Source organism: Siphateles boraxobius, unplaced genomic scaffold (assembly GCF_051911475.1).
Source record: "Siphateles boraxobius isolate OS27281-9 unplaced genomic scaffold, OSU_SipBor_1 269, whole genome shotgun sequence".
Classification (NCBI taxonomy): Eukaryota; Metazoa; Chordata; class Actinopteri; order Cypriniformes; family Leuciscidae; genus Siphateles; species Siphateles boraxobius.
Genome location: NW_027508886.1, coordinates 1,179,925 through 1,199,991, shown reverse-complemented (window position 1 = coordinate 1,199,991; position 20,067 = coordinate 1,179,925). Strand labels below are relative to the sequence as shown.

Sequence of the window (20,067 nt, the reverse complement as noted above, 5' to 3'; positions counted from 1 at the left end):
GCCCCCATCCCACGAACCCACTATTTGTCCAATAACCCACTATATTGGGCAAACTTCCCGTTGCCCCCCCCCCCCCCCCCATCCCACGGACCCACTATTTGTCCAATAACCCACTATATTGGGCAAACTTCCTGTTGACAATCCCACCTGCCATCGATTGAATGGGGATATTCAGACAGTTTCTTTGATAGACATTTGAATTAAAGTTCCTGTCATGATGGTAACTATTTGACTGCACTCAGCAGGCCACCCAGAGTCCATAGCACCCAGTGCCATCCCATAATTCCACTGTCCACGAAGCCACTATTTGTCCAATAACCCACTATTTTTGAAAAGTACTAACCCCGGCCTTCATGCAATAAGCTGCAATCGGACACAATCCCACCTGCCATCGATTGAATGGGGATATTCAGACAGTTTCTTTGATAGACATTTGAATTAAAGTTCCTGTCATGATGGTAACTAATTTACTGCACTCAGCAGGCCACCCAGAGTCCATAGCACCCAGTGCCATCCCATAATTCCACTGTCCACGAAGCCACTATTTGTCCAATAACCCACTGTTTTTGAAAAGTACTAACCCCGGCCTTCATGCAATAAGCTGTAATTGGACACAATCCCACGTGCCATCGATTGAATGGGGATTCAGAGAGTTTCTCTGATAGACATTTGAATTAAAGTTGCTGTCATGATGAAAACCATTTTACTGCACTCAGGGGCCCCCCAGAGTCCGTAGCACCAAGTCCCATCCCAGAATTCCACTGTCCATGAACCCACTATTTTTTATAATGTAATAAATGCTACGTGGGATGTCCATAGCTCTGGTCAGGAAGGGTCTAGAGCCTCCATTTTTGCACTCAGGTCTAAGTCTCATCACCTTCTATCAGAATCCAGAGTTTCTTGAAGATTAGAGGAACTCAAAATCTCGACCCGAAAAAAACGTTGTAAAAATAGTGGTTTCGCGGTCAGTGGAATTATGGGATGGGACTTGGTGCTCCGATCTTCTCGAAACTCTGGATTCTGATAGAGGGTGAAGAGACTTAGACCTGAGGGGGGGGGGGGGGGGGGGGGGGTCAACGTGAAGTTTGCGCCGTATAGTGGGTTATTGGACAAATAGTGGGTCCGTGGGACGGGGGGGGGTGTGTGGGGGGTGGGTTTGGGTCATTTGCCCAATATAGTGGGTTATTGGACAAATAGTGGGTTCGTGGGATGGGGGGGGGGGGGGGGGGGGGGTCATGGGGCAATATGCTCTCTATCGCCCACTAGAGGTGTCCGAAAACCACCTATTCCGTGGCAAGTAGGTAAGGTTCTTTTTATTAAAACCATTATATTCTTGATTGCTAATTGTCTAAAGTGCTCATTTTTACAAAGTCAATGAAGTGTTCGACCCTTTAGCTACAAAGCTTTACAATTCGTTGCTATTTCAGTAACCTAAATTTTATAATAACAAGAAGGTGATTTTTCCTGGCCAGAAAATAGCTTTTTTGGAATTATAAGAAAGAGATAATTTTTGTTGAAAATTGATGTTAATATTACGGCCGTTTGCTGGACAAACAGATTGTTCGATAACTAAATTAATTCCATTTAAGGTTATCTCATATAATCAATCTGTAATAAGACTATTGATATATTAATGACGAACCATAACCCATTATGGTGATCATTCATATATACAATCGATCTATTTTCAGCTTCGATAATTTAACTGTAATGTGCAATATATTAATCATTCATGATTAATTATTAAATTCCCTATATATAATTTGAGCTAATTTAATGTAAGACTCATTGTCGCTACATCTGTGTTGTGAAATAAAATAATATGTCATTTAAAAAAGACTGTTTTGTTTTATTTGTAATTGTTTGTAAAATATTGTTTAAGATTTACATACCTTGAGGAAGTTGTTCCTCAGCTTGCGAGGCTACAGTTGCCATCTCCAGGTCATCTTCCTCCTCAAAAAAATCCGTAGCAGCAGAGTCTGTAAAATAACATAAAACACTAAGCACATGTCACCAACACACTTGTATGCGTTAAGTGATACTCACCACATGTAAAGAGCTGTCTCCGGGCTGCGGACTCAGACACAGGTGGTACACGTGGTCCTGCAGCTGTTGAACACGTATTTTTGTTAGACATATATACTGCATAATATATACTGTAATGATTTTAAAGCTTGCAAATCACTTACAGGGTTTGGCTGGAGACAAAATCTTTTGTGCCAGCTGTGAAGCAGATAAATGCTTCCCCCGCGCCAACAGGGCCTTCACATTGGTCGCCAGCAGTGGCCTGTTCTTAGTGGCAGTAGGTGGAGGAGGAACAGACACAGTGGCAGTGGGCACAGCAGCAGTGAGGACAGATGCAGTGGGCACAGTGGTGGTGGGCACGTGGGCTGGAGCCTGCCTCTTCAGCACGTATGCTTTGAAAAGGGCCATATTGGTGTTAGGCCTGGCCTTTGCCTTCTTCAGGTAGGCCTCCTTGCTTGGGTCCTCATACACCTCCTTCATTGACCTACCCTTAAAATCCCCAAACTCCACCATCAGACATCCAGAGTCTCCTGTCCTCTCGGCCTCCTGCAGCATGGCCTGTTTTTTCTGATACACCTCCACAGCCTCGCCTACCTCCCTGATCTGCGAGGTGTATATGAGGAACAGGTGTTTGTTTTGCCGACAGCGGGTTGTCCCTCTCCTCCTCCCCCAAAATGCTGCTGACCAGATAGCAGGCATACCCCAGTGAGTTCTCCAGCAGCCACAGGAACCTCTGACCCTGGTGTTTCCCAAACTGGATCTTGCAGTGAGCCAGAACCAGGTACTGGTCTCAAGGATTCCCTCCATTCTGCCTCACAAAGGCAGTGGCCTCAGCCAGGACCTCCTCCTTACACCTGGCCCTCCCTGCCAACACGATCTCCCTCCTATTGGCCTCCTCAGTTGGCCCCATAAGGAGTCGACCCTCAGAGGTTCTTCGTAAAACCGGGTATGCATACATAATCTGAAAGGACACAGGCATAAACAGAACGTTACATAGCTGTCATATTCCAACTGAAAGTATTTTACTACAGCATTTGCTTTTTATGTAATTAATTATTATAATATTATAATAATTAATGATTATTATTATTATGAGCATAAGCATTATTGTTTTTTATACAACTGTGAATCACTTTGAATTGCCTTGTGTACAAATTGTAAATAGTGTGATGAACTTATTAATAAGAAAATAAATAACACTTCTTGGTACAATCTTGCTGGTATCATGCCCTGCTTAAATCGTTTTGTTTTGTTTAGCTTTTGTGGCAGAGATTACTAAGAAACACCAAATATAACATAAAGGCGTTTATGACAATTCATAATAATATGATCATCAAACAGATCTAAAACTTAAAATGGTATATCAAATCGTTTTGGTATATCTTTTATAACATAGTTGAGAATCATTTGTTGAAACAAAAAAACACTTGTTTTTGCCTATTCATTTCTTTTTAAATATGTATAACATAGAATTTAAAAAGATAACATAAATATGTATACTGGTGTATAACATAGTATAGTATAACATATATGAATTAAACTTTTTTTTAAAGGTTTTAGTAAAAAATCTTCTTGTGCTCAAAATAATGTAATGAATGACAAACATGAGGATGGAGGAATCGAATGAAAGCTTTTTTATACATTGGAATACTTGATCACTCGAGCGTCACTTCATAGCGTCATCAGCAGCGCTCAAAGGATCTGCCCTCATGTTGTTGCAGTTTGTTTATTTAAGAAATTCATAATAAATAATAATAAAGCAAGATACCCTGTTGAAATATGTGTAATGTGTGGTTTATATAAACTGCAAACGTAAAGTATACTTTAAAACAGATTGTGACCGATGTGAAGGGGGAGGAGAATGTATACGTGCGTCACGTTTAGTCAATAAAACACTTCCGCATAGGATACAACTGTGTATCCTCGCTCATGACTCCTCTGAAAGCCTCCTCACTCCTCGAGGTGCAATTAGAGAATTGAGATGTCCTTCAAGATGGCTGAGCTTGATCGGTTTCTGGGTCATAGGATGGAGGACAGAGGAACGAGGAGACGAGGAGGGATATTGAGAAGCACCCTATGTTTCCCCAAATCCGACTCGGTTTGAGAGTGCCAATTTCACCGCCACGTCAGCAGTTGCGCATCACCTCTGTTTTTTCCCTCCCTTCCGCGAAGAACCTAAAAAGGTTCTACCGAGATTTGAACTCGGATCACTGGATTCAAAGCCCAGAGTGCTAACCATTACACCATGGAACCAACACACGCTCCCAGCTGTCTGTCTGAGAGGGAGATAGTGATGAGGCTAGGTGGAATCAGGTAGCCTAAAGGAGGCCGGCGTGGTTCCTCTGCCGAAACCCGAGATTGAACCAGGGACCTTTAGATCTTCAGTCTAACACTCTCCCAACTGAGCTATTTCGGCCAGGTACTTGTGCTGTTTAGCCTGGCAAATGAAGGTCCCACCGAGATTTGAATTCGGATCACTGGATTCAGAGCACAGAGTGCTAACCCTTACACCATGGAACCTCGGCGTGTGTGTCAACTTTTCCCATGAGGTGCAGAGATTTAAGTCATTCAGTCCAGAACCGCGATAGCAAGGAGCAAAAGAAGCCTTTGCTTTTTAAGCCCATGTTTCCCCAATTCAGACTCGGTTTGAGAGTGCCAATTTCACCGCCACGTCAGCAGTTGCGCATCACCTCTGTTTTTCCCCTCCCTTCCGCAAAGATCCTAAAAAGGTTCCACCGAGATTTGAACTCGGATCGCTGGATTCAAAGCCCAGAGTGCTAACCATTACACCATGGAACCAACACACCCTGCTAACTGGCTGTCTGAGAGGTGGAATCAGGTAGACTAAAAGAGGGGGAGGTTGTTCCTCTGCCGAAACCCTGGATTGAACCAGGGACCTTTAGATCTTCAGTCTAACGCTCTCCCAACTGAGCTATTTCGGCCAGGTACTTGTGTGGTTTAGCCAGCATGGAAGTATGGGAGACCGCCCGTCATTTTCGAGAAGAGCAGAGCGAAGGTCCCAGAGAGAAAATGATTGGCCCGTACGGGGATCGAACCCGCAGCCTTGGCGTTATTAGCGCCACACTCTAACCAACTGAGCTAACCGGCCTCTCTCTGGCACATTTTATCCCCAATTGCTCAGAAATATCCTGGTTGCCCTAATAAGGCTGAAGAGATTAAAAGCAAAGCCGAATAATGGGCTCGTCCGGGATTTGAACCCGGGACCTCTCGCACCCTAAGCAAGAATCATACCCCTAGACCAACGAGCCGAAACATACATCCTCCCTGCTGCTGTCGGGCCGCAAACATTTCAGCTTCCATGGCTTAAAGCGCAATTTTTTGATTAAATTAACAATTAAAAGGTAGCCAGTGCAAAGTTTCCAGCACAGAGGAAATGCGGCCTCTTTTTTTGTGGTCATTGGAAATCACGCTGCAGGACCTGCACACGAATAATGAGAAGCTTACTTACAGGAGCCTGGTCTGCAACACTGGACCCAGTTGATGTTGCAGGAGCAGAGGCAGCACTTGGCTGGACAGAAGGCTGTGTTGGAGACTGCAGAGGAGGCTGGGCAGGGCGCAGAGGAGGAGACTGCAGAGGAGGCTGGGCAGGGTGCAGAGGAGGAGACTGCAGAGGAGGCTGGGCAGGGCGCTGCAGTCCTGTGGGTGGCTGTAGTGAGGATGGTCCTGGTGCAGAGGGACAGGGGTTGAAAGCCTTGCTGGAAAGATGGGAGTTGCTCTTTCCAGTGGACAGGAAGCTCTGCAGGCGACTGGGACACCTGGCCAGGGGTCCACAATGCTGGAGGACCAGGATAAGGGGCAGGAGCAGGGGCAGTAGCAGTAGCACGAGCCGGGGCAGGAGCAGGGCCTCTCGAGCCTGCAGTGGCTGGAGAAAAAAGAAAAAACTTACCCACTTACAGGGTTTGGCTGGAGACAAAATCTTTTGTGTGTCTCTTTTTAGTGGCAGTAGGTGGAGGAGGAACAGACACAGTGGCAGTGGGCACAGCAGCAGTGAGGACAGATGCAGTGGGCACAGTGGCGGTGGGCACGTGGGCTGGAGCCTGCCTCTTCAGCACGTATGCTTTGAAAAGGGCCATATTGGTGTTAGGCCCGGCCTTTGCCTTCTTCAGGTAGGTGATGAGAGCCTGGGCCTCCTTGCTTGGGTCCTCATACACCTCCTTTATTGACCTACCCTTAAAATCCCCAAACTCCACCATCAGACATCCAGAGTCTCCTGTCCTCTGGGCCTCCTGCAGCATGGCCTGTTTTTTTCTGATACACCTCTACAGCCTCGCCTACCTCCCTGATCTGCGAGGTGTATCTGAGGAACAGGTGTTTGTTGTCCGACAGCGGGTTGTCCCTCTCCTCCTACCCCAAAATGCTGCTGACCCGATAGCAGGCATACCACAGTGAGTTCTTCAGCAGCCACAGGAACCTCTGACCCTGGTGTTTCCCAAACTGGATCTTGCAGTGAGCCAGAACCAGGAACTGGTCTCCAGGATTCCCTCCATTCTGCCTCACAAAGGCAGTGGCCTCAGCCAGGACCTCCTCTTTACACCTGGCCCTCCCTGCCAACACGATCTTCCTCCTATTGGCCTCCTCAGTTGGCCCCATAAGGAGTCGACCCTCAGAGGTTCTTCGTAAAACCGGGTATGCATACATAATCTGAAAGGACACAGGCATAAACAGAACGTTACATAGCTGTCATATTCCAACTGAAAGTATTTTACTACAGCATTTGTTTTTTTATGTAATTAATTATTATAATATTATTATAATAAATGATTATTATTATTATGAGCATAAGCATTATTGTTTTTTATACAACTGTGAATCACTTTGAATTGCCTTGTGTACAAATTGTAAATAGTGTGATGAACTAATTAATAAGAAAATAAATAACACTTCTTGGTACAATCTTGCTGGTATCATGCCATGCTTAAATCGTTTTGTTTTGTTTAGCTTTTGTGGCAGAGATTACTAAGAAACACCAAATATAACATAAAGGCGTTTATGCCAATTCATAATAATATGATCATCAAACAGATCTAAAACTTAAAATGGTATATCAAATTGTTTTGGTATATCTTTTATAACATAGTTGAGAATCATTTGTTGAAACAAAAAAACACTTGTTTTTGCCTATTCATGTCTTTTTAAATATGTATAACATAGTATTTAAAAAGATAACATAAATATGTATACTGGTGTATAACATAGTATAGTATAACATATATGAATTAAACTTTTTTTTTAATGTTTTAGTAAAAATCTTTTTACTGTATATCATGGTAAAGTTGCAGGTTCACATGTACAGAAGAAAACGTGTGCTATTACACGCTAGCTAGCCTTATTGGCATGTTTAATTGTCTAAAAACAAACACTGTTTATGAATAAATAATGATCGATTATACAGTCGTGAAGAATAGACTTACCTGTTGCAAAGATGACGATAATTACTACTGATGACGACTACTTCTTGCTCAGCTACTGTTCGGACGCTCTCGCTTACTGCTCCGCGCTTTGCTCTATCGCTTTTATATTTCTATATTTTATCTCCTTTTATCACCTAATTTTAACTTCAGCAAATCAGCACAGTGCTCAAACGCTTGGATTACTACAAAAATTATTATTATTATTTTATTCGACCAGCCTCCCACTGAAAGCTTACATTCCGGGGAAGAGAAAACACAACTGCCTACATTCATAAGGATAAGAAAATGCCTCCTCTGGAATCTACTTGCTGCTCCAACTGCCACAGACTTTTACAAAGGATTGCAATTCTTGAAACAAAGTTAATTGCGGGACCACCAAACCAGACGGAACACACAACAGAGCTTCGTCATGGACATCCTCAGCATACAGCCGGTGAGTCCCATGAATCTAGTGCTTCTCGACAGGCCATACTGAGTGTAGAGAAACAAGCCGATCGTTTTACTAATCGATGGCACAAACAGGGTGCGAGACCCAAAGGCACTCGAGACATCAGATTGTCACGAGCATCACATATTACTGCAGTAGCATCCTCTACCCCAGATACGGCTCTGACAAGGACAGCAAACACTGGTCTCCTACCACCGCCTATACATCTTGAGAACAGATTTGAAGTATTAATGAATGAGGAATCCCCAAATTTGATGAACGTGATCGCACACAGACAGAATCACTTAAAACACTTTTAACACTTAAAAGACTGAAAGTTCAAACATTCATCAGTGGACCACTCCCAGCAAGAGGAACAAACAGGTTTTCACGGTTGCTTGGGCTTAATACATGGCTGCAAATAACCTGCAATATAAAAGGAGTGGACTTTATTGACAACATCAATCTTTTCTGGAGTCAGAGGCAACTGTTTCAACAGGATGGCCACCACCCAAACAAACTTGGTTCAAGAGTGCTAAAGGACAATATCTACTTCTCCCTCCGTCATCCTTCTGCAATGTGTACCAATCCACTCAACCTGAATGGCACACACACACACCTGGATACATTATGAATGACCACAGGATTTCACTTCAGCACCTGAATGGACATGCGGTTGACACATCACACAAGGACTGTGATAACACCACTCAGCCACAACAACCTCTGCTCACGGACACAATCTCAGCTGAGCCCTGCCCACAGAGGGCCCTCCTCCCTGCCCTCCTCCCTGCCCTCCTCCTGTGAGAGCTCTTCGGCCTCTGCCACAGCGCCAGGGCCCACACCCTCCTCCAGCGGCTCGAGGTGAACCAAAAACAACTGATACCAGCTCTCAGTGATATGTGTCGGGTCCCCGCTATGATAACAATAACTTTCTCAAATGTTTACAGAACAAGCGGGAACCCAGTGTGCCTGTATCTTTTTCTATTGCTGTTCGATTACATGATAGAAAGTCTAAGGCCTTCAAAAGCCGTACAGCAAACCCATCTAATCTGGTGCCTATTACACGACATACCAAGATTGCTGTGGGGACAAAAAGTAAGACTGTTAAGTTAGCACTTTTAAACATCCGCTCACTTAAAAATAAATCACTTTTAGTCAACGACTTAATAACCACATACAACCTGGATTTTATGTTGCTAAATGAAACTTGGCTAGAAGAAAGTTGCAATGCAACAGTCCTCAATGAAACAGCCCCTCCTAACTTTACTTTTATGAGTGTCTGCAGAGCTGTCAGAAGAGGCGGAGGTTTAGCTGCTCTGTATAAAGATGTCTATCAATGTAAGCAAATATCATTTGGGAATTACCCGTCTTTCGAGTATCTGGGTATTGTGTTAAAAGGTGCTCCACGCATTTTACTTATCATTGTTTACAGGCCTCCAAAATACTCTCCAGCTTTTGCTGAGAACTTAACAGAACTGTTATCAACAATTTCCTCAGAGTTTGACTGCTTTGCCATTGCTGGAGATTTTAACATTCACATAGATAATGCAGAAAACAATATGGCAAAAGAAATCAAAACTGTTTTAAAAACTTTTGATCTGACTCAGCATGTACATGGACCCACACATAATCCTGGACACACTCTAGATTTACTTATCAGTAAGGGTCTAAACATTTCATCAATTGTTATTAAGGATGTAGCACTGTCTGATCATTTTTGTATTTTCTTTGATATATTGATCTCTCCTGCCATTGAAGCTAGATCTGTGTCTGTCAAGAAGAGATGCTAGACAATGAAAAAATATGAAAAGACAATGCAGAAAAGCAGAGCGCATGTGGCGGAAGACAAAACTTGTAGTCCATTATAACATCTACAAAGACAGCATCCATGCTTTCAATAAGGAACTAAGCAAAGCTAGACAGACTTTTTTCTCGAATATTATAAACAGCAATATAAACGACACGCGCACTCTTTTTGCTACTGTAGAGAGACTGACAACCCCCCCCCCCCAAGCCAGATTCCCAGTGAAATGCTCTCAGTGAGAAAGTGCAGTGAGTTTACTTCTTTCTTCTCTGAGAAAATCAATAATATCAGAAAGGTGATCAGCTCATCCTTGAGTTGCGCTGGGGTCAGGCAGATCAGACAACAGCACGAGAAAGTAGCCACTATGTCTGATTTCGAAGAAATTGATGGCAAAATTTTGGAAGAAACCGTACAGCAACTAAAAACATCAACCTGCGCCCTTGACGCACTTCCCACATCTTTTTTCAAAAATGTGTTACACAGCTTAGAAGCAGATCTCCTGGAAGTGGTAAATGCCTCACTTCTCTCTGGGAGTTTTCCGACCTCCCTGAAAACTGCTGTCGTCAAGCCCCTCCTGAAAAAGAGCAATCTGGATAAGACCATATTAAACAACTATAGACCGATATCTAATCTTCCTTTCATAGGCAAGATCATTGAAAAAGTTGTCTTCAATCAGCTGAACAAATTCTTAAGCTCGAATGGATACTTTGACCATTTTCAATCTGGTTTCCGACCGCACCACAGTACAGAGACCGCGCTCATAAAGATAATAAATGATATTCGCTTAAATACTGATACAGGCAAATTATCAGTGCTGGTACTACTCGACCTCAGTGCTGCATTTGACACTGTCGATCACAAAATACTTCTTGACAGGCTGGAAAACTGGGTCGGGCTTTCTGGGATAGTCCTAAAATGGTTCAGGTCATACTTAGGAGGCAGAGGTTATTATGTGAGTATAGGAGACCATAAGTCTGAGTGGACATCCATGACATGCGGAGTCCCTCAAGGCTCAATTCTTGCGCCACTCCTATTCAACCTGTACATGCTCCCAATGAGCCAAATAATGAGAAAGAACCAAATCGCTTACCATAGCTATGCAGACGACACACAGCTCTACTTATCCCTATCGCCTAACGATTACAGCCCCATTGACTCCCTTTGCCAATGTATTGATGAAGTAAACAATTGGATGTGCCAAAACTTTCTTCAGTTAAACAAAGACAAAAGTGAAGTCATTGCGTTTGGAAACAAAGATGAAGTTCTCAAGGTGAACGCATACCTTCAGTCTAGGGGTCAAACAACTAAAAATCAAGTCAGGAATCTGGGTGTGTCTCTAGAGTCAGACCTTAGTTTCAGTAGTCATGTCAAAGCAATAACTAAATCAGCATATTATCACCTGAAAAATATTGCAAGAATTAGATGCTTTGTTTCCAGTCAAGACTTAGAAAAACTTGTGCATGCTTTCATCACCAGTAGGGTGGATTATTGTAATGGACTTCTCACTGGCCTTCCCAAAAAGACCATAAGACAGTTGCAGCTCATACAGAACGCTGCTGCTAGGATTCTGAGCAGAACCAGAAAATATGAACACATCACACCAGTCCTCAGGTCTTTACACTGGCTGCCAGTTGCATTTAGGATTGATTTTAAAGTATTATTACTGGTATATAAATCATTCAATGGCCTAGGACCTCAATACATTGCAGATATGCTCAGTGAATATAAACCCAACAGATCACTCAGATCATTAGGATCACATCGGCTAGAAATACCAAGGGTTCACTCTAAGCATGGCGAGTCTGCTTTTAGCTACTATGCCGGCCGCAGCTGGAACCAGCTTCCAGAAGAGATCAGATGTGCTCCTACAGTAGTCACATTCAAATCCAGACTCAAAACACATCTGTTTAACTGTGCATTTACTGAATGAGCACTGTGCCACTGTTCGTCCGACTGTTTGCACTGTATTTTATTTTATGTTTTAATTATTCTGATTTCATTTGATTATTTCTGTATTTTATCTTTTATTCCAAACTGTTTTAATTATTCTGATTTCTTTTGATTATTTTAATTTCTTCTATGTAAAGCACTTTGAATTACCATTGTGTATGAAATGTGCTATATAAATAAACTTGCCTTGCCTTGCCTAATAATAGCGGTCGCCGATTGGTCAAAAGTAAGCCACAGGAGCAGAGCCAGGAGAGAAACGCGATTGGTCAAAAGTAAGCCACAGGAGAGAAAGGCGATTGGTCAAAAGTAAGCCACAGGAGAGAAACACGATTGGTCAAAAGTAAGCCACAGGAGAGAACGCGATTGGTCAAAAGTAAGCCACAGCAGAGAAACACGATTGGCTCACGTGGGCTTACTTTGGGCTTACTTTGGCTCAATCGGTAGGAAGCAGAAGGCGCAAGCGAGAGGTAGTGGGATCGATGCCTGCATTCTCCAGTGCTGTCCATCCTTTTTACGCCCCCCTTCAAGGGGCACTACCTAGATGAGCTCTTGCGGCTCAGTGCTGCCGAAAAAGTTTTTTCGAACGAGGTACTGCACACATTCCTGGCAAAAGCAGGTCCCACCAAGATTTGAACTCGGATCGCTGGATTCAGAGCCCAGAGTGCTAACCATTACACCATGGAACCTTGGCGTGTGTCAACTTTTCCCATGAGCAGCAGAGATTTAAGTCATTGAGTCCAGAAGCACGATAGCAAGGAGCAAATGAAGCCTTTGCTTTTTAAGCCCATGTTTCCCCAATTCCGACTAGGTTTGAGAGTGCCAATTTCACCGCCACGTCAGCAGTTGCGCATCACCTCTGTTTTTTCCCTCCCTTCCGCAAAGAACCTAAAAAGGTTCCACCGAGATTTGAACTCGGATCGCTGGATTCAAAGTGCAATTTTTTGATTAAATCTACAATTAAAGGGTAGCCAGTGCAAAGTTGCCAGCACAGAGGAAATGCTGCCTCTTTTTTGTGGTCATTGGAAATCATGCTGCAGCACCTGCACACGTGCTAGGGATCGCGCTTTGTCTTTGTCTTTGACAGCGATTGACACCTTCTCTCCATCATCGAGGGGAATTAGCTCAAATGGTAGAGCGGTTGATTAGCATGCGAGAGGTAGCGGGATCGATGCCTGCATTCTCCAGTGCTGTCCATCCTTTTTACGCCCCCCTTCAAGGGGCACTACCTAGATGAGCTCTTGCGGCTCAGTGCTGCCGAAAAAGTTTTTTCGAACGAGGTACTGCACACATTCCTGGCAAAAGCAGGTCCCACCGAGATTTGAACTCGGATCTCTGGATTCAAAGCCCAGAGTGCTAACCATTACACCATGGAACGAACACACCCTACTAGCTGGCTTAAAGCGCAATATTTTAATTAAATCTACAATTAAAAGGTAGCCAGTGCAAAGTTGCCAGCACAGAGGAAATGCGGCCTCTTTTTTGTGGTCATTGGAAATCACGCTGCAGCACCTGCACACGTGCTAGGGATCGCGCCTCGTCTTTGTCTTTGGGAGCGATGGACACCTCCTCTCCATCATCGAGGGGAATTAATTAAAATGGTAGAGCGCTCACTTAGCATGCGAGAGGTAGTGGGATCCTTTCTACGCCCCCCTTCAAGGGGCACTACCTAGATGAGCTCTTGCGGCTCAGTGCTGGCGAAATAGTTTTTTCGAACGAGGTACTGCACACATTCCTGGCAAAAGCAGGTCCCACCCAGATTTGAACTCGGCTCGCTGGATTGAGAGCCAAGAGTGCTAACCATTACACCATGGAACCTTGGCGTGTGTCACCTTTTCCCATGAGCAGCAGAGATTTAAGTCATTGAGTCATGAAGCACGATAGCAAGGAGCAAATGAAGCCTTTGCTTTTTAAGCCCATGTTTCCCCAATTCCGACTCGGTTTGAGAGTGTCAATTTCACTGCCATGTCAGCAGTTGCGCATCACCTCTGTTTTTTCCCTCCCTTCCGCAAAGAACCTAAAAAGGTTCCACCGAGATTTGAACTCGGATCGTTGGATTCAAAGCCCAGAGTGCTAACCATTACACCATGGAACCAACACACTCTGCTAGCTGGCTGTCTGAGACGGAGATAGCGATGAGGCTAGGTGGAATCAGGTAGACTAAAAGAGGCGGACGTGGTTCCTCTGCCGAAACCCAGGATAGAAGCAGGGACCTTTAGATCTTCAGTCTAACGCTCTCCCAACTGAGCTATTTCGACCAGGTACTTGTGTGGTTTAGCCAGCAGGGATGTCTGGGAGACCGCCCGTCATTTTCGAGAAGAGCAGAGCGAAGGGCCCAGAGAGAAAATGAGTGGCCCGTACGGGGATCGAACCCGCAACCTTGGCGTTATTAGCACCACGCTCTAACCAACTGAGCTAACCGGCCTCTCTCTGGCACCCTTTATCCCCAATTTCTCAGAAATATATGTATACTGGTGTATAACATAGTATAGTATAACATATATGAATTAAACTTTTTTTTTTAAAGGTTTTAGTAAAAATCTTCTTGTGGTCAAAAAAATGTAATGAATGACACAAAAAAATACTAAATTAACAATATGAATAAATAATGATCGATTATACAGTCGTGAAGAATAGACTTACCTGTTGCAAAGATTGCAAAGATGACGATAATAATAGCGGTCGCCGATTGGTCAAAAGTAAGCCACAGGAGCAGAGCCAGGAGAGAAACGCGATTGGTCAAAAGTAAGCCACAGGAGAGAAAGGCGATTGGTCAAAAGTAAGCCACAGGAGAGAAACACGATTGGTCAAAAGTAAGCCACAGGAGAGAACGTGATTGGTCAAAAGTAAGCCACAGCAGAGAAACACAATTGGCTCACGTGGGCTTACTTTGGCTCAATTGGTAGGAAGCAGTAGGCGCAAGCGAGAGGTAGTGGGATCGATGCCTGCATTCTCCAGTGCTGTCCATCCTTTTTACGCCCCCCTTCAAGGGGCACTACCTAGATGAGCTCTTGCGGCTCAGTGCTGCCGAAAAAGTTTTTTCGAACGAGGTACTGCACAGATTCCTGGCAAAAGCAGTTCCCACCGAGATTTGAACTCGGATCGCTAGATTCAGAGCCCAGAGTGCTAACCATTACACCATGGAACCTTGGCGTGTGTCAACTTTTCCCATGAGCAGCAGAGATTTAAGTCATTGAGTCCAGAAGCACGATAGCAAGGATTTAAGTCATTGAGTCCAGAAGCACGATAGCAAGGAGCAAATGAAGCCTTTGCTTTTTTAGCCCATGTTTCCCCAATTCCGACTCGGTTTGAGAGTGCCAATTTCACCACCAAGTCAGCAGTTGCGCATCACCTCTGTTTTTTCCCTCCCTTCCGCAAAGAACCTAAAAAGGTTCCACCGAGATTTGAACTCGGATCGCTGGATTCAAAGCGCAATTTTTTCATTAAATCTACAATTAAAAGGTAGCCAGTGCAAAGTTGCCAACACAGAGGAAATTCGGCCTGTTTTTTTGTGGTCATTGGAAATCACGTTGCAGCACCTGCACACGTGCTAGGGATCGCGCCTCGTCTTTGTCTTTGAGAGCGATGGACACCTTCTCTCCATCATCGAGGGGAATTAGCTCAAATGGTAGAGCGCTTGCTTAGCATGCGAGAGGTAGCGGGATCGATGCCTGCATTCTCCAGTGCTGTCCATCCTTTTTACGCCCCCCTTCAAGGGGCACTACCTAGATGAGCTCTTGCGGCTCAGTGCTGCCGAAAAAGTTTTTTCGAACGAGGCACTGCACACATTCCTGGCAAAAGCAGGTCCCACCGAGATTTGAACTCGGATCGCTGGATTCAAAGCCCAGAGTGCTAACCATTACACCATGGAACCTTGGCGTGTGTCAACTTTTCCCATGAGCAGCAGAGATTTAAGTCATTGAGTCCTGAAGCACGATAGCAAGGAGCAAATGAAGCCTTTGCTTTTTAAGCCCATGTTTCCCCAATTCCGACTAGGTTTGAGAGTGTCAATTTCACTGCCATGTCACCAGTTGCTCATCACCTCTGTTTTTTCCCTCCCTTCCGCAAAGAACCTAAAAAGGTTCCACCGAGATTTGAACTCGGATTGCTGGATTCAATGCCCAGAGTGCTAACCATTACACCTTGGAACCAACACACTCTGATAGCTGGCTGTTTGAGAGGCAGATAGCGATGAGGCTAGGTGGAATCAGGTAGACTAAAAGAGGCAGACATGGTTCCTCTGCCGAAACCCGGGATTGAACCAGGACCTTTAGATCTTCACTCTAACGCTCTCCCAACTGAGCTGTTTCGGCAAGGTACTTGTATGGTTTAGCCAGCAGGGATCTCTGGGAGACCGCCCGTCATTTTCGAGAAGAGCAGAGCGAAGGTCCCAGAGAGAAAATGAGTGGCCCGTACGGGGATCGAACCCGCGACCTTGGCGTTATTAGCACCATGCTCTAACCAACTGAGCTAACCGGCCTCTCTCTGGTACATTTTATCCCCAATTTCTCAGAAATATCCTGGTTGCCCTAATCAGGCTGAAGAGATTAAAAGCAAAGCCTAATAATGGGCTCGTCCGGGATTTGAACCCGGGACCTCTCGCACCCTAAGCGAGAATCATACCCCTAGACCAACGAGCCGAAACAAACATCCTCCTTGCTGCTGCTGGGCCGGAAACATTTGGGCCTCCTTGCTTGGGTCCTCATACACCTCGTTCATTGACCTACCCTTAAAATCCCCAAACTCCACCATCAGACATCCAGAGTCTCCTGTCCTCTGGGCCTCCTGCAGCATGGCCTGTTTTTTTCTGATACACCTCTACAGCCTCGCCTACCTCCCTGATCTGCGAGGTGTATCTGAGGAACAGGTGTTTGTTGTCCGACAGCGGGTTGTCCCTCTCCTCCTCCCCCAAAATGCTGCTGACCAGATAGCAGGCATACCCCAGTGAGTTCTCCAGCAGCCACAGGAACCTCTGACCCTGGTGTTTCCCAAACTGGATCTTGCAGTGAGCCAGAACCAGGAACTGGTCTCCAGGATTCCCTCCCTTCTGCCTCACAAAAGCAGTGGCCTCAGCCAGGACCTCCTCCTTACACCTGGCCCTCCCTGCCAACACGATCTCCCTCCTATTGGCCTCCTCAGTTGGCCCCATAAGGAGTCGACCCTCAGAGGTTCTTCGTAAAACCGGGTATGCATACATAATCTGAAAGGACACGGGCATAAACAGAACGTTACTTAGCTGTCATATTCCAACTGAAAGTATTTTACTACAGCATTTGTTTTTTATGTAATTAATTATTATAATATTATAATAATTAATGATTATTATTATTATGAGCATAAGCATTGTTGTTTTTTATACAACTGTGAATTACTTTGAATTGCCTTGTGTACAAATTTTAAATAGTGTGATGAACTTATTAATAAGAAATAGCTTGAAATATTAATAGCTTTTGTGGCAGAGATTACTAAGAAACACCAAATATAACATAAAGGCGTTTATGACAATTCATAATAATATGATCATCAAACAGATCTAAAACTTAAAATGGTATATCAAATCGTTTTGGTATATCTTTTATAACATAGTTGAGAATCATTTGTTGAAACAAAAAAACACTTGTTTTTGCCTATTCATGTCTTTTTAAATATGTATAACATAGTATTTAAAAAGATAACAAACCCATAGTGCTAACCATTACACCATGGAACCAACACACCCTACTAGCTGTCTGTCTGAGAGGCAGATAGCAATGAGGCTGGGTGGAATCAGGTAACCTAAAGGAGGCGGTGGTGGTTCCTCTGCCGAAACCCAAGATTGAACCAGGGACCTTTAGATCTTCAGTCTAACACTCTCCCAACTGAGCTATTTCAGCCAGGTACTTGTGCTGTTTAGCCTGGCAAATGAAGGTCCCACCGAGATTTGAATTCGGATCACTGGATTCAGAGCCCAGAGTGCTAACCCTTACACCATGGAACCCTTGGCGTGTGTCAACTTTTCCCATGAGGTGCAGAGATTTAAGTCATTCAGTCCAGAAGCGCGATAGCAAGGAGCAAAAGAAGCCTTTGCTTTTTAAGCCCATGTTTCCCCAATTCCGACTCGGTTTGAGAGTGCCAATTTCACCGCCACGTCAGCAGTTGCGCATCACCTCTGTTTTTCCCCTCCCTTCCGCAAAGATCCTAAAAAGGTTCCACCAAGATTTGAACTCGGATCGCTGGATTCAAAGCCCAGAGTGCTAACCATTACACCATGGAACCGACACACCCTGCTAACTGGCTGTCTGAGAGGTGGAATCAGGTAGACTAAAAGAGGCGGTGGTTGTTCCTCTGGCCAGGTACTTGTGCGGTTTAGCCAGCATGGATGTATGGGAGACCGCCCGTCATTTTCGAGAAGAGCAGAGCGAAGGTCCCAGAGAGAAAATGAGTGGCCCGTACGGGGATCAAACCCGCGACCTTGGCGTTATTAGCACCACGCTATAACCAACTGAGCTAACCGGCCTCTCTCTGGCACATTTTATCCCCAATTGCTCAGAAATATCCTGGTTGCCCTAATCAGGCTGAAGAGATTAAAAGCAGACCAACAAGCCGAAACATACATCCTCCCTGCTGCTGTCGGGCCGCAAACATTTCAGCTACCATGGCTTAAAGCGCAATTTTTTTTATTAAATCAACAATTAAAAGGTAGCCAGTGCAAAGTTTCCAGCACAGAGGAAATGCGGCCTCTTTTTTTGTGGTCATTGGAAATCACGCTGCAGGACCTGCACACGAATAATGAGAAGCTTACTTACAGGAGCCTGGTCTGCAACACTGGACCCAGTTGATGTTGCAGGAGCAGAGGCAGCACTTGGCTGGACAGAAGGCTGTGGAGGAGACTGCAGAGGAGGCTGAGCAGGGCAGAGAGGAGGAGACTGCAGAGGAGGCTGGGCAGGGCGCAGAGGAGGAGACTGCAGAGGAGGCTGGGCAGGGCGCAGAGGAGGAGACTGCAGAGGAGGCTGGGCAGGGCGCTGCAGTCCTGTGGGTGGCTGTAGTGAGGATGGTCCTGGTGCAGAGGGACAGGGGTTGAAGGCCTTGCTGGAAAGATGGGAGTTGCTCTTTCCAGTGGACAGGAAGCTCTGCAGGCGACTGGTACACCTGGCCAGGGGTCCACAATGCTGGAGGAGCAGGATAAGGGGCAGGAGCAGGGGCAGTAGCACGAGCCGGGGCAGGAGCAGGGCCTCTCGAGCCTGCAGTGGCTGGAGAAAAAAGAAAAAACTTACCCACTTACAGGGTTTGGCTGGAGACAAAATCTTTTTTGCCAGCTGTGAAGCAAATAAATGCTTCCCCCGCGCCAACAGGGCCTTCACATTGGTCGCCAGCAGTGGCCTGTTCTTAGTGGAAGTAACAGGTGTTTGTTGTCCGACAGCGGGTTGTCCCTCTCCTCCTCCCCCAAAATGCTGCTGACCAGATAGCAGGCATACCCCAGTGAGTTCTCCAGCAGCCACAGGAACCTCTGACCCTGGTGTTTCCCAAACTGGATCTTGCAGTGAGCCAGAACCAGGAACTGGTCTCCAGGATTCCCTCCATTCTGCCTCACAAAGGCAGTGGCCTCAGCCAGGACCTCCTCCTTACACCTGGCCCTCCCTGCCAACACGATCTTCCTCCTATTGGCCTCCTCAGTTGGCCCCATAAGGAATCGACCCTCAGAGGTTCTTCGTAAAACCGGGTATGCATACATAATCTGAAAGGACACAGGCATAAACAGAACGTTACATAGCTGTCATATTCCAACTGCAAATATTTTACTACAGCATTTGTTTTTTATGTAATTAATTATTATAATATTATAATAATTAATGATTATTATTATTATGAGCATAAGCATTATTGTTTTTTATACAACTGTGAATCACTTTGAATTGCCTTGTGTACAAATTGTAAATAGTGTGATGAACTTATTAATAAGAAAATAAATAACACTTCTTGGTACAATCTTGCTGGTATCATGCCATGCTTAAATCGTTTTGTTTTGTTTAGCTTTTGTGGCACAGATTACTAAGAAACACCAAATATCACATAAAGGCGTTTATGACAATTCATAATAATATGATCATCAAACAGATCTAAAACTTAAAATGGTATATCAAATCGTTTTGGTATATCTTTTATAACATAGTTGAGAATCATTTGTTGAAACAAAAAAACACTTGTTTTTGCCTATTCATGTCTTTTTAAATATGTATAACATAGTATTTAAAAAGATAACATAAATATGTATACTGGTGTATAACATAGTATAGTATAACATATATGAATTAAACTTTTTTTTTAAAGGTTTTAGTAAAAATCTTCTTGTGCTCAAAATAATGTAATGAATGACACAAAAAAATACTAAATTAACAACAACAAAAAAATGGTTTAAGGAGGATATAGCTTAATTAGCGTTCGGCTAATTA

At 44.5% G+C, this 20,067-nt stretch overlaps 15 non-coding genes across 15 annotated transcripts; all 15 read right to left on the bottom strand.

Annotated features, from left to right (window-relative positions):
• Positions 1-4,206: 4,206 nt before the first annotated feature.
• trnaq-uug (transfer RNA glutamine (anticodon UUG)) lies at positions 4,207-4,278 on the bottom strand. Its single transcript has one exon. It is a non-coding gene; the product is annotated as a tRNA-Gln (tRNA).
• Positions 4,279-4,368: 90 nt separating this feature from the next.
• trnaf-gaa (transfer RNA phenylalanine (anticodon GAA)) lies at positions 4,369-4,441 on the bottom strand. The gene has a single exon. It is a non-coding gene; the product is annotated as a tRNA-Phe (tRNA).
• Positions 4,442-4,752: 311 nt separating this feature from the next.
• trnaq-uug (transfer RNA glutamine (anticodon UUG)) lies at positions 4,753-4,824 on the bottom strand. Its single transcript has one exon. It is a non-coding gene; the product is annotated as a tRNA-Gln (tRNA).
• A 70-nt stretch (positions 4,825-4,894) lies between these two features.
• Positions 4,895-4,967, bottom strand: trnaf-gaa (transfer RNA phenylalanine (anticodon GAA)). The gene has a single exon. It is a non-coding gene; the product is annotated as a tRNA-Phe (tRNA).
• A 93-nt stretch (positions 4,968-5,060) lies between these two features.
• trnai-aau (transfer RNA isoleucine (anticodon AAU)) lies at positions 5,061-5,134 on the bottom strand. Its single transcript has one exon. It is a non-coding gene; the product is annotated as a tRNA-Ile (tRNA).
• An 88-nt stretch (positions 5,135-5,222) lies between these two features.
• trnap-agg (transfer RNA proline (anticodon AGG)) lies at positions 5,223-5,294 on the bottom strand. Its single transcript has one exon. It is a non-coding gene; the product is annotated as a tRNA-Pro (tRNA).
• A 6,961-nt stretch (positions 5,295-12,255) lies between these two features.
• On the bottom strand, positions 12,256-12,327 carry trnaq-cug (transfer RNA glutamine (anticodon CUG)). The gene has a single exon. It is a non-coding gene; the product is annotated as a tRNA-Gln (tRNA).
• A 617-nt stretch (positions 12,328-12,944) lies between these two features.
• On the bottom strand, positions 12,945-13,016 carry trnaq-uug (transfer RNA glutamine (anticodon UUG)). Its single transcript has one exon. It is a non-coding gene; the product is annotated as a tRNA-Gln (tRNA).
• A 645-nt stretch (positions 13,017-13,661) lies between these two features.
• On the bottom strand, positions 13,662-13,733 carry trnaq-uug (transfer RNA glutamine (anticodon UUG)). Its single transcript has one exon. It is a non-coding gene; the product is annotated as a tRNA-Gln (tRNA).
• A 256-nt stretch (positions 13,734-13,989) lies between these two features.
• trnai-aau (transfer RNA isoleucine (anticodon AAU)) lies at positions 13,990-14,063 on the bottom strand. Its single transcript has one exon. It is a non-coding gene; the product is annotated as a tRNA-Ile (tRNA).
• A 1,377-nt stretch (positions 14,064-15,440) lies between these two features.
• Positions 15,441-15,512, bottom strand: trnaq-uug (transfer RNA glutamine (anticodon UUG)). The gene has a single exon. It is a non-coding gene; the product is annotated as a tRNA-Gln (tRNA).
• A 532-nt stretch (positions 15,513-16,044) lies between these two features.
• trnai-aau (transfer RNA isoleucine (anticodon AAU)) lies at positions 16,045-16,118 on the bottom strand. Its single transcript has one exon. It is a non-coding gene; the product is annotated as a tRNA-Ile (tRNA).
• An 88-nt stretch (positions 16,119-16,206) lies between these two features.
• On the bottom strand, positions 16,207-16,278 carry trnap-agg (transfer RNA proline (anticodon AGG)). Its single transcript has one exon. It is a non-coding gene; the product is annotated as a tRNA-Pro (tRNA).
• A 1,543-nt stretch (positions 16,279-17,821) lies between these two features.
• On the bottom strand, positions 17,822-17,893 carry trnaq-uug (transfer RNA glutamine (anticodon UUG)). The gene has a single exon. It is a non-coding gene; the product is annotated as a tRNA-Gln (tRNA).
• A 167-nt stretch (positions 17,894-18,060) lies between these two features.
• trnai-aau (transfer RNA isoleucine (anticodon AAU)) lies at positions 18,061-18,134 on the bottom strand. Its single transcript has one exon. It is a non-coding gene; the product is annotated as a tRNA-Ile (tRNA).
• Between the last annotated feature and the right edge of the window lie 1,933 nt (positions 18,135-20,067).